This window comes from Chiroxiphia lanceolata, chromosome W (assembly GCF_009829145.1).
Source record: "Chiroxiphia lanceolata isolate bChiLan1 chromosome W, bChiLan1.pri, whole genome shotgun sequence".
NCBI classification, from domain to species: domain Eukaryota; kingdom Metazoa; phylum Chordata; class Aves; order Passeriformes; family Pipridae; genus Chiroxiphia; species Chiroxiphia lanceolata.
The window spans coordinates 3,348,709-3,366,161 of NC_045670.1; the positions used below are offsets into that span (position 1 = coordinate 3,348,709).

At 42.7% G+C, this 17,453-nt stretch overlaps 2 long non-coding RNA genes across 2 annotated transcripts in view; one reads left to right on the top strand and one right to left on the bottom strand.

Annotated features, from left to right (window-relative positions):
• LOC116780009 overlaps window positions 1–17,453 on the top strand; it is an 893,112-nt gene that overhangs the window by 415,385 nt on the left and 460,274 nt on the right. The gene's annotated exons all lie outside the window — the stretch shown is intronic.
• On the bottom strand, window positions 132–15,817 carry LOC116780015. Its single transcript, XR_004354287.1, has 3 exons — window positions 15,807–15,817; window positions 1,757–1,761; window positions 132–208 (listed from the first exon to the last, which is right to left on the bottom strand). It is a non-coding gene; the product is annotated as an uncharacterized LOC116780015 (long non-coding RNA).

Below are 17,453 nucleotides of genomic sequence, written 5' to 3' on the forward strand. Positions count from 1 at the left end.
AAGCCGCATCCTTGGAGAATCAGTAAGTTCACAAACTGGCAGGTGTCCCCGTCAAAAGGCAACGTTGTCCTTGGTGTGAAGTTAACTCCCTTCCAAGAAAGCACTATCTACTTTTATACAATTAACTGAGTGACCACAACCTCCCAGGTGTGGTCAGCACCGCCCAGTCAGAGACCCTCAGTCCCACCTCCCAGTTATGTAAGTGCATCTCTTCTGCATATGCATAAGAACTTCAGAAATCCCCTAACGCACGTGCAGTATGCTTTGGGGGGCTTTTCTAATTGAGTTGGGGGTCGAACCTTCCTCCCCTCCTCATCACTTTCTCCTTCAAGCGACCTTGGAGGACAACCAGCCAATCACAGAACACCAATTAAAACAGTTTATAGAGAAGTTCTCCCTCCAAGGACAAATTCACTGTTTTATCAGTGAACTTGACAGGGAGAATCTAAACTACTGCAGGTGGTTGGGGCCAAACACAGACCAAAAGTATCAGCATAAATTCACCCTGGTACAGAGAGATATAGTCCACTGAATGCAATCTTTTGTTTTAGTTGCTATTCGGAGATCATCCACATATTGTAGAAGAATGCCATCTCCTGGTGGCTGTTGCCGTTGCTCTAGCTCTTTAGTTAGCTGATTACCAAATCGGGTGGGACTGTTCTTAAACCCTTGAGGCAACACTGTCCAAGTTATTTGCATTTTTTCTCCTACTGCTAACAGATTCCCATTCAAAAGCAAATATCTTTTGGCTTTCCTGAGTTAGGAGTAGACAGAAAAAGGCATCTTTTAAATCTAACGCTGTGAACCAAATTAAATTGTCCCTTAATTTTGTTAAAAGTGTATAAGGATTTGCAACCACAGGGTGTATGGTTTTAGTTATCTAATTTACTGCTCTTAAATCTTGAACTAGCCTATAAGTCCCATTTGGTTTCTTGACTGGGAGAATTGGAGTGTTAAAGTCTGATTCAAGCTCTATCAAGAGTCCTAACTTCAAAAAGTTTTCAATTATTGGTTCAATCCTTTTCCTTTCTTCTAACCTCAGTGGATTTTGTTTCTTAGTCACTGACTTAGCTCCTGACTGTAGTTCTATTTGAATAGGAGTTACCCATTTTGACTTACCTGGTGTGTCAGTGACCCACACCAGTGGATATACTTGATTTATAATTTGGTCAATATCTTGATTGTTTTGTTCTGTTTTTACACAGTTCATAGTCAAACTCAAGGCTGCTAATAATTGTTCTTCTTTTACTTTAAATTCAGTTTTACCTTGTTCAAATTTAATCGTAGTTTCCATGTTTTCCAGTAAATCTCTACCTAATAGGGGCTTTGGTGAATTTGGTAAATACAGGAACTGATGTATTCCCATTTGCTTTCCAATTTTATACTTTAGGGGTTTCAAAAAGGCTTTTTCTGCTTGGTCTGTTGTCCCAATGACTTGAACAAATTTATCACTTTTAGGTATCAGTTCTTCATTTAAAACAAAATGTCATTCCAGTGTCAATTAAAAAGTCTAATTTTTTGTTTTCTTCCCTTAGTTCAATTTTAACCAACAGGTCTGCTAGGGATAAACCAACTGGTCCCCTTCATTCAGTATCCTGGTGAGTGATGACAACCCCTTCCAAGTTTCTATTTTCTAATTTAGGGCAGTCTCACTTCCAATGTCCCTCCTGCATGCAATAGGCACACTGATTTTGTCCCACTCTTACTTGCTGGAAAGATAAACCTCCTCTCCCTCATATTGCCTGTCCTCGGTCACAACCCCTAATATTCTGTCCCGGTGTCTTTGAATTTTGAGTTAGAACAACCACCACAACCCTTGCAAGTTTTCTGTCTTCTCTTTTCTCTCTGTTGTTATACACCTTCCAAACCTCATTCATTAATACTTCCAAATTTTTGTTAGCCGGATGATTGATTTTCTGTAACCTTTTTCTGATATCAGGGTTACTTTGTCCCATTAACAACCCCACCAACTGTTGTTTACCTGTTTACCTGTAATTTATTACCTCTAGGTTGATAGTGTTCTTCTTAGTTTAGGTACAGTGAACAGAACAGAACAACTCTTAGCAGCAGAACAGGTGTTGGGGGGTTTCTTAGCAGACCAAGATATCTCAGTTAACTCTTCTAGGCCTGGTTCTCGTTTCACTGAGACAAGTGGAAGAACAGGGACTGTTAAAATGATATTTAAACAGTTTTTCTCTGTGTGTTGCCTAATCATCGGTAACTGTGAATCAGATTTAGAACCAACATTTACATTTGGCTTTAGTAAAATGTATCTAATATTTTTCATAAAAGCAATTGCTGAATTTGCACTATGGATTTGGCTGAAATTTGGCAACAAGCTTAAATTCTCCATTGAGCAACTCCTGAAGATGTCTCATTAGGTTTACAGAGACATCTTCTATAAACTTCCTTCCAATCTGGACCTCGATAAAACAGCTGTTCATGTTAGTTGTATATATATATATATATATTTACATCTGCATAATAGCTTATTGTATTAATAATGTTGTAGGTGTTAGTCATCTTTCTGGTGGTAGAGACTGGACAAGACAGAACTTTGTCTACCTCTAAAAGGGGGGACTGATGCCTTTGGATTTTTAGGATTTTTAGCTTTTTGTAGATTTTAAAGTAGTTGTGTAGTAAATGTAGATTTTTAGTATAATTATACAGTCTGTCACACTTTAGAATTGTAGTCTACACTTACCCAACACTATTACCCTATTTCATATTGAATTTTCTAAATTCTTTAGGTTTGTTTAGACTCCTTTCAAGGCAGACCTTCTTTCTGTTTAAGAACATTTGCACCCCAGGCTTGAACAACAGGATACCATGATAGTCAAAGTGACCTTCAAACCTGGAAACCTTGGGGATGCTGCAAAGACAGAATGTGCCATGAAGAAGAGGAAGATGAGGAAGGACAGGGGTCTTGAGGCCCCCTGATTCCATTCCAAAAAGGTGTGCTGGGGTAGGATCAGGGGGAAGGATAGTTCTGGGATTGGATGGACAATACTATAAAATTGTAGAGCCACTGTCTGGGGGATACTCGGGCCGTTCATACTCCCTTGCACATGAAGGCCTTCATTAATGGACCGCTCCTTATCTTATCTCGATACTAAATTTGCCTGGAGACTTTTTTGGTTCTTAAAGTTTAAGACAACACTACCTGAGACAAAGGACTGTCATTTGCTTGCAGAAGCCTTGCGCCGAGATTGCCAGTCTGACTCCCAAAATTGAACATGGACTAAGATTTTTCCCAGACAAAATTTCCTGGGGGAAATGGCTGTTGTCTGCTCTGAAATTGGCATTCCAACTCCCAAAATCAAATACAGGCGAAGATTCCTCCCAGACAAAAAATGCCAGGACAGATAAACCTTGCTGCACATTGAGTGCCCTGGGTATCCCACCCTTGCACATCAGACCCAGAGGGTAAGGGCTTCCGTGCTTGAGGGAAAGAGCTGTCATTCACTTGCAGGAGCATTGTGCTGAGATACCTGGTCTGACTCCCAAAATTGAACATGGACGAGGATTCCTTCCAGACAAAAGGTGCCAGGATAGAAAACTCTTCATTCCTGTACAGTGCTCTGAGTGACCCATCACTTGCATCTGAGACCCAAAGGTTTTCTTTCCTCTGGGAAAAGGCAGTCATTCACTTGTAGGAGTCCTGTTGGGAGAACAAAGATTGTGTGTGAACAATTTCCTCTGCATTTCTGTAGACCTTGCCTTGGCATAGCTAAAGCACAAACAGTAAAAGAAACTGCGTAGTCAATATGGTTTCAGCCCTTGAAGTTAGAACAAAGGAGGATCAGTGCCAAGGTGAAGGTGGAGTTTCAAGAGGGTAAACATGCGCCCTCAGGATCATATGGACACCTGTTGTAGTCCAATTAGCACTAGACAACAAAGTATGTTTTTCTTATGTACACAATACTGTAGAAGAGGTGATTATGCATTGGGATGTAGAAGCAGTATATAATGAGTATCCTTCTTGTAATAAACGGACATTTTGTCTATCATATTGGTCTTAGTACAATCTGTCTCTATCCCCTCAGTCGATAACTGGCGTCCGTGAACAGGGACTCCTGATTTGCCATTCTGCGGGACGAAAGGTGAGCGGAAAGGAGCTGAGGGAAGTAGTCGAAGAAGCGGTACTGCCCCCGGAGCTAAGAATTTAAAAACCACCCGGGGTGAAGTTAAATTTCGCCCTGACCAGGTGAGCGACTGAGAGAGGAGTATGGGGTCCACACTCTCAAAAGAGGAAAAGGCGGTGGAAAAGCTTCTCCAATTAATTCTCTCTGAGAGAGATTCTAATTATGATGAAAGCGCTCTAAGAGGGCTGTTCGAATGGGCTAAAGCAAAAGATTTAATCCTCACAACTGAAGCTGCTTTTGATGTGTCCACATGGGACTTAATAGGGAGAATGCTGTGGGAAGAGATCTCAAAAGGGTCTAAAAATGTTTAAAAGTATAGAAAGTACCCTAAGATCTTGCGTTTTGTCTTTGAATCGCTGAAAGAGTTAAGCACTGAGCGGCGAGAACTCATAGCTGCTCAGGCAGTTCTGTCAGGAGACAGCAGGACCGTGGTGCAGCTCTGCGCGAAACAAAGTCACAAATGCTAAAAACCTTAGAAGCAGTGGGACCAACTCTGTTTAGCAGCGTGCTTGTACTAACAGAAAATGCAGAGACTGCAGGAAAAACGGGAGCCGCGGAGGACAACACTGGCACCGTGCCAGTGCCACCACCCTTCGTTGCGCCTGTGCAGCCTGCACTGCCACCTTCCACTACGCCTGCGCTGGTCACAGAGCCAGAAGTTGTTACTGCACAAGCACTACCTGGAACAGAGGTGCTAGGAGCCTCTGCACCGTCAGAGGTCACTATATCCCTATCGCCTGGAACCACCATGGTGCACGGATTTACGTCACCAGGAGTCGTCGCATCTGAACCCAGAAGTCCGCCTGTGGGAACTGCGGCTGCTGTAGCCAGTGACCCCTGCGAGTGTTGCCACAGCAACCAAAGCTATTTCAGCAAAGACTGCCGCAGAAGCCGTCACTGTTTCGGCAGGGGCAGAAGCCACCGCCGTAGCGTTCATGGTTTCTCCACCGAGACCAGTGCCTATAGCTGGATCAACTTTTGTTCTCGGTACTGCACCTGCATTGGTACTGCTGCGAGGGAAGGAAGAGAAACTGAATTATGGTAACGCGAAAGAGCTATTTTCATCACTTCCGTCCCCAAACTTGTATTCTGACAACAAAAGCTCAGACAGTGGAAGCAAGAAGGTTGCTATGCTTGCAATAAAAGACCAAATAAACACTTTATTGCTTCGCTTTCAAGAGCTTGAGTCCAAATTAGTGGAGAGAAAGCTTGCTCAGCTCAATACAGCCTCCTCTAATGTTTCAGCTTTGCCTGCAGTCCCCACACTGGTTCCTCGGAACCCCTTTTCAGGGATACCCGAGGCAGGAAATTCTATTACAGAGTTTCCAATTTTCCCGGGAGGAGAGAAGGGGAGAGGGAGAGCAGGTAGCAATCCAGCACAAAATTGGAAAACCATAATACAGAATGCAACTTCTGAGAGAAATTTTGAGCTCTTAGAAGCCAGTGCTTACCCTGTATTTGTAGACAAGGCAGGGAATAGATCCTGGGAAGCTTTAGATTGGAAGATTTTAAAAGAAACTAAAGCAACTGTTTCACAGTATGGTTTAAAGAGCGGTTATACACAATTAATAATGCAACATCTCTTTACTGCCCATTTACTAACGCCATACGATATTCATATGATTATAACAACGTTACTTTCTCCTTCTCAGCAGTTGCAATTTTTCAACTAATGGAATGCCAGTTGCGCAGCAGCAGCTGCACAACCTAGGCAGCAAGGACACCCTCTCCATGGTGTTACCTCTGAAATACTCATGAGCTCTGGTCAGTACGACAAACCAGATTTGCAAGCACAGTTTCCAGATGAGGTGCTACAAACTAGTCAAGACTTAGCTTATAAGTCATTGCTTGCAGTGAGAGATGCAAAGACAGGGCCCCCATGTACTACGATTAAGCAGGGACCCAATGAACCATACAATCAATTTGTGGATCGTTTGCATCAGGCTATAGATTCAGATCCAGACATGGATAATGACATGAAGGCAAAGTTCATGGACTTGTTAGCTTATGACAATGCCAATGACAGAACAAAGCAAGTTTTAAACACACTGCCTAGGGATGCTGATACAACTCAATTTCTAGAGGCTGCGGCAAAGATGACCAAGCAGGAAAGAGCAACCTGTTTGGCTAATGCAATAAGTGCAGCAATAAGACCTTTTATGCTTGAAGATACTGATACTTCTTCTGACTCAGACACTAGTTCTGAAGAAGAAGAAAATAGTGCTGGAATTTAAAACAGACCAGCAACACCCCTAGAATTTTATCAGAATTTTTAGAGAATATAGTATACAGCATGCTCTGTTGCAGAATAGAGTTGTGTGGTGGGGGTAAACAGTTTTCCCCCTGAAGCTATAAAATGATAAAACCCCAGGGGGTGGTGACCCTTGAGGTTTTACCCAATGAGTGTTTCTGCAAAATATAAACATATCACAAGCAGAACAGAAGAGAAAGTAGTGGTAGTTGTTGTTAAAGAAGTAACCATGTTGTGAAAGCCACAAACAGAAGGGGCAGGAGCCCCTCTGGGGGGCCACGGCCCCCCAACCCCCAGTTGGGATCATAGAAACTCGGAAACAGTGTTAAACTAGACTGAGGTCTGTGACTGAGTAGTTGGAAGTTTTTTCTCCACCGTGAGCAGCAGAAGCAGCAACACAAACAACACTGGTTGGAGACAGTGGCAGAGTCAACAGATAAGAACTGGAGAAGCAGCAGAAACAAACATGCAGCCGAGCAGGAGAGACACAGAGTTGTCTGAAGAGAACGAGAGCCAGCAGCAGAGAGAGCAAGACTAAGCTCTACAGAGAGAGGGAGAGTTTTGGGTAAGAACTGAAACCAAAAAACCCCAAACTCCTTTTGTGACCTTTCCTAAGTGGAGAGGATGGACTCCTACTGAATGGAAGTCCCAAATGCAGCAGCACTGCAGAGAGGAGCTGAAAAACTCAGGCATCCTGGAAAGCTGGACCAGGACGATTAAAGGAAAGTGGAGGGGGTGACCTTGACCCCCCTCACCGCTGCTGCCAAACTAAGCTAGCAGCCTGAGATCAGAGCACAGAAGCTCTGATAGAACTCTTGAGGCAAAGGCCTTCAACTGAAAGTTGCCTGAGATGTTCGGACTCAGGGGTGAATCCCCTGAGGAAGGGACCTTCATGGGGGTCTTACACCCCATGATATGATGTGGTGAAGCGAGTTTTGTCCCTGCTACGCAGTCCACGGAAGAGAAGACCCTTGTTTGGAGTCCATGGGCTGAGGGGTTTGGATACTCCCTCGTGTGTACTGGCAGAGATCCAGCTACAGCTGCTGCATGGAAGAGAGAAACAGAGACCTGGTGCCCTAAAGACATTGCTGCTCTGAGAGTGGAAAAGATCTTTTCCTTCTTCCCTCCTGGACTTTTATTTGGAGGGGAGAAGAGATTTGATCCATTGTAAATACTTTTATGTCATGGTATAGATAGCTAAGATTGTATATAATGTATTGTAGTATTTTTTGTACAGTCATTGTAATATGTAATCCCTTCCCCCCGTGTTGAGTCTCCTGTGGTGTCTGGAAAAACCATCTCACACTGGGTTGAGATGTGGAAGGGGGTTTGGACTAGGGAATTGGATTCTGGGGTTCTTAAACCATGACAAGCTGCTATAGATTTAGAGTTTTATTATTATTACAGAGAATATTTGGTGAAGGGATCAGTAATTTTAAAAATTCTTGACACACTTTTGCAAAGCGGAAAGAGGGAGAGAAGAGCGTCAGCCCCCTCGATTGACTTGCAAAAGGTGTTTTATGTGTTAAGTTTTTGCACACAAGTGTTCAGTGGCTACCTGCGCGATGGATGAAGCCTTGGAAAGAAACTGATACTTCAGAACAAGGTTGATGGTATTGTTGCAGGTAACAGTAACACCATCAGAAGTTATTATAACTAACAGTTTCTTTACTATTATTAAGAGTACAATTTTTCAGTATTATAAGTATATTTTTTAGCATATTTTTTAAGGCACATAAGGTTAAGAATTTAAGAGAGTGTGTTGTGTGAACTTTAGATTATTCACTAGGTATTAGTAGAAGACAGTTTATCTGTTTGGTTAAACAACTTTGGCATTATAAGGTAGTAAAGAATAATTATAATTTCTTAGCTCATAAAACACAGTGACATGGAACTCAAAAGTATGTTTGTGTGAAATGTGTTTGAATGATGGTGGTCACCATGTGAATGTGAATGAATGAAAGTGTATGTATGTATGTGTGTGGATATATGATCAAATACACAAACACCCTTAAAGAAAAACAGAAGACACATAACCCTAAATTGAATGGAGTTCCATTTACAGAAGTGTTTTAGACTGATTAAACTCTCAAGAATAAACCTTACATTTAGAAGTACCTTTAGGCAAAAGTAAAGAGCACAAACCCTGAGATATAAGTTGTTAAGTTTGTTAATGGTAGTAGTATTATCATATGCAATTGTGTTTATTGAAATGTTACGGGTACAATAAAGAATGTTACAGAAATTTAAATTGTTCAAAGTTAAAAGGAGGATTTGTTGGGAGAACAAAGATTGCATGTGAACAATTTCCTCTGCATTTCTGTAGGTCTTACCTTGGCATAGCTAAAGCACAAACAGTAAAAGAAACTGCTTAGCTAACATGGCTTCAACCCTTGAAGTTAGAATAAAGGAGGATCAGTGCCAAGGTGAAGGTGGAGTTTCAAGAGGGTAAATGTGTGCCCTCAGGATCATATGGACACCTGTTGTAGTCCAATTAGCACTAGACAACAAAGTATGTTTTTCTTATGTACACAATACTGTAGAAGAGGTGATTATGCATTGGGATGTAGAAGCAGTATATAATGAGTATCCTTCTTGTAATAAACGGACATTTTGTCGATCATATTGATCTTAGCACAATCTGTCTCTATCCTCTCCGCCGATAGAGTCCTGCACCGATATAGCAGATACGAGTCTCAAAATTGAATACAAACCAAGATTTCTCCCACACTAAAGGTAACAGGACAGAAAGATCTTGCTGCATATTGAGTGCTGTGGGTGGTCCACCACCTGCACCTGAGACCCTGAGGGTAAGGGTTTTTTTACCTGGGGGACAGGGCTCTCGTCTGCTTGCAAGAACCCTGTGTTGTAATTGGCAGTCTAACTCCAAAACTGAATACAGACTATGATTTGTTGCCTAAAAGAGACCGCTGAAAAAGAGACTCGGGGTCAAATTAGGGCATAAGATAAGAAAGCAGAAAGCTTTAATGAGCCACCAGGCTCCGGGAATACATCTGTCCTACCCTGTGTCCAGGGGGTTCCACAATTTAAGGTGTTAACCCATCCAATCCCAGGTCTATCCGCCCCCAGGTTCTGCCCCATTCTGCCCCCTGGCACACCCCTTCGGGAATTGAGTCTGGGGGAATTTGGGACCCCTCTTTCATCATCTTCCTCTTCATCAGGACGTGCAACCCTTGGAGGTCGTCCAAAGTTCTGGACCTGAAGGTCACTGTGCCCATGTTTACATTCTTGGGACAGGCATTAGGGTGCTTTCTGCAAACCTACCTTGCAGAGAAGACTAAACAGCTAAAGGACTTAACAGAATTTTGATATGGGAAGGGAAAGTGTATAAACTACTGGGCTAAAGGGTGAGGGATAATACAACTACTTTAAAATCTACATTCACTACATAACTACTTCTAAAGCCTATAAAAATTAAAAAATCAAAAACTCCACGGCAACAGTCCCCCCTTTAGAGACTGGACAAGACTCAAAGATCTTGTCTAGCCTCTACCACTTATACTTAACATCATACTAGTAAGATGACTAATATTTACGACACTAGCCATACAAGAAGCTATTATGCAGATCTAACACCATATACAACTAACATGAATAGCTGTTTTATCCAGGTTCAGTTCTGTAACTATGAAGTAAGTTTGTAGAAGATATCTCTGTAAACCTAATGAGACATCCTCAGGAATTACCCAATATATAATTTAAACTTGTTGCCAAATTTCAGCCAAATCCATAGTGCAAATCCAACACTCATTTTCATGAAGAATATTGGGTTCATTTTACTAAAGCCAAATGTAAATTTTGGTTCTAAACTCAATTCATAGTTACTGGTGGTATTAGACAATACACACAGAAAAAGTTTAAACATCATTTTAACAGTCCTTGTAACAGTCTCTGTTGTTTCACTTGTCTCAGGAACAGAGGTTTTCTTCCTTCTGGGTAGCAAATCCAGGGTTTTTGCCAACAACTCTGACCATGATGGAGATGGTCTGCTGAACTTGGAACAGTTCTTTCTGTTTGGCTTGCAGGGATTTCAGTCTCATTGTTTAACAAAGGTTCAGTTTCTGGACTGGAACAGATGAACAGGAGTGTCCAGTCCCATAGGTCTAGATGACCAGTGTTTACAAACTGCTTTACCACAGTATTTACAAACTGCTGTTAAACTGCTGGGACAGAACATATACAAATATGAACGTTGCAAACTTTAAAATAATCAGTGTAGCAAAAGCAATGTAAGCTTTCAATTCTTCTGCAATTAAACTAACAGTAAGAGAAACCTAAAAGTAACATAGGACAGAAGATAACAAGAACAAATACAATAGTCATGACACTGGCTGGTTCTTGTATATATACCACCTTTGGAAGTCACAGGTTGATCTTACAACAGTTCTTAACCGTGTCAGAAACTTTTCCTTATTGGTCTTTCTTGTTTACTTACTCCTGACTCATTTCAGGAGTTCTTATTGCAGTCCAAAACTCCTTGTCTTGGTGTATCTTGCTTGCAGTTGTTAAGGCATTCGTTCACTTCTGCACAAAAGTTGTTTCCATCCGTTTTACTCCCAGTCTGGGTTTTGGTGGCACAGCTTTCAGGTCTGTCTGCTGCAATGGACTTTCTGCAAACAGTCAACTTCTGACACATTGTTAGTTCACACTCAGAACAAAACAGTATCCCCCTTTTGGTTTTTCGCACAGTCCCCCGAGCTGAATTAGGGCAGAGACATTCACAGGCTGTGAACCTGAAACAGGTTTAGAACACAGGGGTCAACAGATATTTTTTTCTATTCCCCCAGCTTAGCTACAAACAGAGGTCCTGCTGGGGAAGAATCCTCTGATCCCCTTGTCTTCAAATCTGGACAATTCCTTCTCCAGTGTCCTTTCTTTTTACAGAAAGAACACCTATCATTTGCCTTATCATGTTGGCAATTGCATCCACAACTCTTGTGGTGGACATTGTGTCTGTGGCATTCCTGGCAGTTACTGTTTTTTTGGGATTCAGTCTTATCCTGCTTTACCTTATACATCTTTGACCAATTTGCTGCTTTTAGTTCTGCTACAGGATGTTTTCCCTCCTTCGAGCTACTACCTGACTCTTCACTAGAAGCCTCCGTGCCTGTGTTGGTGAGATCACTGTCTCAAGTTTCGCATTTCACGCTTGAGGGGTCAAAGTGAGGAAGACCCTGCCCCGAGAATGATCTACCTTTCCTTGACATGCCTAGTTCCTGTGGGTATGGGGCAAAAGCTGGGAATGTTCCTGGGGGCTACCCCCCCCCTTTCGGAATAGGAAACCCTGCATACCAAAGGGAGGCAGTCGGAATGACCGCGTCCCCCACGTACCCCCATAATGGACAGGGGTTGCTAGAGGGAAGGTAACAGGACAGAAAGATCTTCCTGCACATTGAGTTCTGTTGGTGTTCCACCCCCTGCACTTGAGATCCCGAGGGTAAGGGCTTTCCTACCTGAGGGAAAGGGTTGTTGTTCGCTTGCAGGAGCCCAGCGCCAAAATTGGTTGTCCGATTCTAAAAACTCAATACCGACAAAGATTCCTCCCTGACAGAAGGTTCCAGGACTGAAAGCTCTTTCTGACCATGGAGTACCCAGTGTGGCCCACCACCTGCACCTGAGACAGAAAGGCTACAGGTTTGTTTTCTTTGGGGAAAGGGTTGATGTTCACTTGGAGGAGCCCTGTGCCGAGATAGTCAGTCCGACTCCCAAATTTGATTACGGACAAAGATTCCTTCCAGACAAAAGATGCCAGGATAGAAAGGTCTTGCTACCTCTGCAGTGCTCTGGGTGGTTCACAACCTGCACCTGAGACCCAGAGGTTAAGGATATTCTTTCCCAGGGTAAAAGGCTGTCCTTCGCTTGCCCTGTGCTGAAATGCCCATCCGACTCCCAAGACTGAACACGGACTAAGATTCCTCCCAGATAAAAGGTGCCATGAAGAAAGCTCTTACTGCCCATGGAGTGCCCAGGGTGGTCCACTCCCTGCACCTGAGACACCGAGGCTAAGGACATTTTGTCTGGGGGGAAAGGACTGTTGTTTTCTTGGAGGAGCCCTGTGCCAAAATTGCTACTCCGATTTCCAAATGTAACACAAAGAGTCCTCCTAGACTAAAGGTACCAGGATAGAAAGATCTTGCTGCACATTGAGTGGTATATGTGGTTCACTGTGGCAAAATCCCTCACTCAGCATCCTTTGCAGTGAATGAATCCATGAGAGACAGACTTTCTCCAGGCAGAACTCACTTGTAACTGTATTACTCCATTTATATACAGAATAAGGGTCTGAGCTATCAAACCAGACCAGGTGTTACTTATCTGCACACATACCATACAGACACTCCCGTGGCCACCTTCAACCACAAAGAACTTTCCAGCTTGACCTTGCGATCCTTTTCATACACACACTAATCTTAGCTCTGACTTGCTCAGGACCACAATATTTGTGCTTTAATATTTTCTTCTTCTTCTTCTATCATCCAGATGGTTGGTGTTGTCATGTTTAGCTGTTCCTACATCTCCCCATTTTTTGTTTTAGAACATCGGTTTCACAATGAGAGCAACCAGCACCTTAGCTTCAGTTCTTCTCATTTTCTTGATTGTTCCCCAGATGATTCACAGGACTATAAGAAAAAACAAGAGAAACACACATCTGTCATGGGTTTAACCTGTAGCTGGGTTTTAGTAGCGGGGGGGTTATAGGGTGGCTTCTGTTAGAAGCTACTAGAAACTTTCACTGTCCTATGAAAAAACAATGGCAGCCAGTTCCAGGAGGTATTTCCTGCTGCTGACCAAGGTTGAGCCAATGAGATGTGCTTCTGTGATAACATATTTAAGAACAAGGGAAGAGAATGTTGTTGCGCAGAAGAAATTCCAGTCCGGGAGAACAAGCAGTCACCAAGGTCAGTGCAACCGGGGGGGGGGGAAGGGGGGGACTTCTTTCCCCCCCGCAGAAGCAGGGCAAAGACTTAGAACTGAAGCCCCTGCAGCCCATAAAGAACCACTGGAGTGCAGAAACCCTCCTGCAGCCTATGGAGGAGTCCATGCTGGAGCAGGAAAATACATGAAGGAGGCTGTGACCCCTGTGGGAGTCCCAGAGTGGAGCAAAGTCCTGCTGGAGACCTGTGACCTGTGGAGAGGGAAACCCATGCCAGAGCAGTTTTTTCTGGGTAAGACTTGTGGACCCCGTGGGAGACTCATGTCGGTACAGCTCAACCCATGAAGGACTGCACCCCCTTGGGGAAGTCATCCTCGGGGCAACAGATTGAAAAGAACTGTTGCCCGAGGGGTGGATGGACTCAGGCTGGAGAGGTTCATCAAGGAATGTCTCTTGTGGGAAGGGACCCCATGGGACAGGGGAAAGACTCAGAGTTTTAGCCCCCCCGTAGTCCGTGGTGAAGACCATGTTGGAGCAGGCTGCTCCCTTCAGTCCATGGAAGAGTGACCCACGGGTGCAGCAGATTTGGAAGACCTGTTGCCCTGTGGGTAGACTTCTCTTCCTGTACTGATGCAGGGGGAGGAGGGAAAACATGGAAGGAAGGAGGGGTGGTTGGAAAGTGTGTTTAAGACTGTTTTATTTTTCACTCTTTAACTCTTATTCTGTTAGTAATAAATTTAAGTTTGGTCCTCACTCTGAGTTTGTTTTACCTGTTAACACTCCCTTCTTTCAGTCCTTATCCCTACTCATGAAATTCCTTTGGTTTTTTTTTTCCTCTCTCCTCTGCCCAACTCCAGAGGGGAGGAGGGAGGGTAGTGGAGTGGTTTTAATAGACCCCTGGCATCTGGCTAGGGTCAAACCACGATAACGTCCTATCCCTACAAACTATTTGTACTGCAGTTAGCATATAAAGGATTAGTTGCATTAATCTGATAGCTACCATTAACTAATTTAACATCTAAATTACTTGTCGCAAGAGAAGTATAAAATCATGAAGTGCAAATCATAACAGAATCGTTATGCCAGTCAGTAAAATTTAAACTATACAAGGTTCCATTCTCTTCCTTCAATTAATGACCGAACAGGAGTCATGTATCCCCTGTCCAGGTAGAATCATTATTTAAAATGGGTACTTATGGATCCCACCACGACAATGATCTAAAAACAGATGGGTTTAGAACATGAGCCCAATAATGCTGTTGACCATTGGCAAAACAAATCAAATTGAAAACCATCGAATATTTCGGGCACTGTCTTACTTCAGTATTTTTGGAGACAGCAGCCAAATAGGTCAAGTAGGTGTTAATTGGATTGGGTTCAGCACCTGCCACTGCCATGATAGTACTTGCTTTTTGGTGCAACTTCTTCAATTGGTCCCATGTAATATCAGGGATGTCTTCGGTCCTCTTCCTCATGGTTTCTGCTGCAATTACAAGATCTGCTTTTTGGGCACTGGATTTTCAGTGGAGTCTTTCCAGCTCATGATATGGTTTGATGTTGAAATAAAAGAATTAAACCAAATGACCACAAATCATTGGATCAGACATCTCTTTAATATGCCAGTTGGGGATTCATAGGGGTACTCCACCATGCATGAATCAAAGAATCAGTACAAATTTCGGGTATAAATACAGTATTCATCAAAACCCCTTCCCACAAGTCCAACCTCAAATTATGTCATAATTTGGCGGTCAAATATCATCCTGGACTTCATTCGTGGAGCAAGACTGCCATCTCGCATTCGTTTCTTCTGGGGGGGCAGTCGTGTCTTCTTTCCACTTGGCAGGTTTCCTAGCATCTATGATTGATCCAGTTGACCCCTGACCCCCAAAACTAATTGTTTTGAGACCAACTAAGACACATATATTCAACATTGGTTAAAGATAACTAGAATTTCCCATTAGTGTAAACAATCTTCAATTGAATTTACTACTTAAGAGAACAATCTCTTATTGATCAAGTTTTCTGAGGCATGTAAGCTAATTTCTTGCAGGTCGGCATATGGTAAGCTCTCTATTAGTTCCTATGTTTCATCTACATTCTACATCATGAAACTAATTGTAGCCTTAAAAGAAAAGACAACTGCTATGCCTGTGGTTTTATTAATATAATAAATAAATAAACCCACACGACCCAGTTGGTTGGAGTCCCAACAACCAAATCCGTTTATTGGAAGCGAACAGCATATTTTATATGCACTTTAAAACAACACGTGATTCTTTTAACCAACCACCATGGGACTTGCCACTGCCCATGTGTATTGGAGTACATTTTGGGACTACATCTCCCAGGGTACCTCATTCAGCATTCCTAAAACACGTTGCCTACATCTCCCCCGCTTTTATTATTAAAACAAATCATAGAACAGTGCAAATAATAGAACAGTACATGCTTAAACCTTGTAAAACCTTTAACAATTACCATTGTGTCACAGTGACTCAGCTCACTGCTTCACCCCGGTTCTTCAACAAACCTATTTATTAGAATTTTTCTCTTTAACCTTTTGAACCTGTTTGATATAAACTTGAACCTTTATTTCCCTAGGGGGTGTAGTGTAACTGGGATAAACAACAACTTTATTGATCTGAGGGTTTTTTATAAAACTGGGTGGTACTTATGTAACTGGGAGAAACAAGAAGCATTAACCTTTATTTGTCTAAGGGTTTGTGTAGAACAGGGAAAATTCAACTTTATTTAAACAACAGGGTTTATTGGGGGTAAACATTATGAACTGAATTCTTCTAATATGACCATGTGGCTGAGGTAGTGTTACCTTTTTAGGGCTTAGTGTTTAAAGTACTTGTACTCTCACACAATTCTCTTTCATTCACTCATACACACACCAGCGGCCGTCTCATTCTTTCTTCACATGCACACTTATGGTTTTTAATAAGATTCTGTATTTTTACCACATTGGTCATTTTCGGTAGTAAACATCAGTTATATGTCTTTGTCTGCAGTTTCTTCAATTATCACTCTGGTTCTTGCTGCTGCTGTTGCGGTGTACCTATATAGGGTTTGACACACCTGGAGGGAATCCATTTTAATTCTTTACCTGTAGATATGCACGCATACCCCCTCCCCCATGTCACGAGGTCCACCGGTCCCATCCATTGCCCTGATATTAAGTCTTTTATCATGACCAGTGGTTTGGGAGAGGAAAATGCCTGAGGTCTGTGTTGTCTCTCATACCTACTTTTCTCTGCATTGTCACAATTTAAAAAATTTATGACATATGTTGTCTTCCTGTGGTGGGGGAAAAGACGTTCCTGTGGACTACAGATGGACTCCCCCTTTCTTTGTCTTTTGAACATGTCTTTTAGGGTACGGTGTGCTCTCTCTACCATGACCTGTCCCGTGGATGAGTGTGGTATGCCTGTGGAGTGAGAGATTCCCCAGTCTGTTAGGAAAGTTTTGACTTTTGCTGAAATGTGTGCTGGACCATTGTCAGTTTTGATTTTTTTGGGGGTCCCTAGTGTTGCAAAGCAGTTAAACCAGTGCCTTATAACATCTTTTGCCTTTTCCCCGGCATGTGCGGTGGCAGTTACGTATCTGGAGTGCGTGTCGACTCCAACATGAACATATTTCAGCCAACCAAACTCAGCTATGTGTGTGATATCTGTCTGCCATACCTCATTAGCTATCAGTCTCCTGGGGTTAACTCCTTCCTGGGATGACACTGGAGTAATTTGTTGGCAGTCTGGACATGATATGACTATGTCTCGAGCCTGATTAAGGGTGATTTGAAATTGTCTCTTCAGAGAATGTGCATTCTGGTGGAAAAAGGAATGAGACAATTTAGCTTGCTTGAGAGTTCTAGGCACTGTAGTAAACATAGCTGCTGCATCAGCTCTTTGGTTCCCTTCTGCTATAGGCCCTGGCATTTCTGTGTGTGACCTAACACGCATTATGTAGAAATCAAACCTTCTGTGGTTAACAAGAACCCATACAGTACGTATTTCAGCGAGTAAGTGTGGATTAGTAACATCTCAAAGGAAGGAAGCCTCGAGAAGTGAAACCAAACCTGCTACATAGCATGTCTGTAACAATGTTAACTGGCTGATCAGGAAACAGTTCAAAGGCAATATGAATAGCTGCGAGT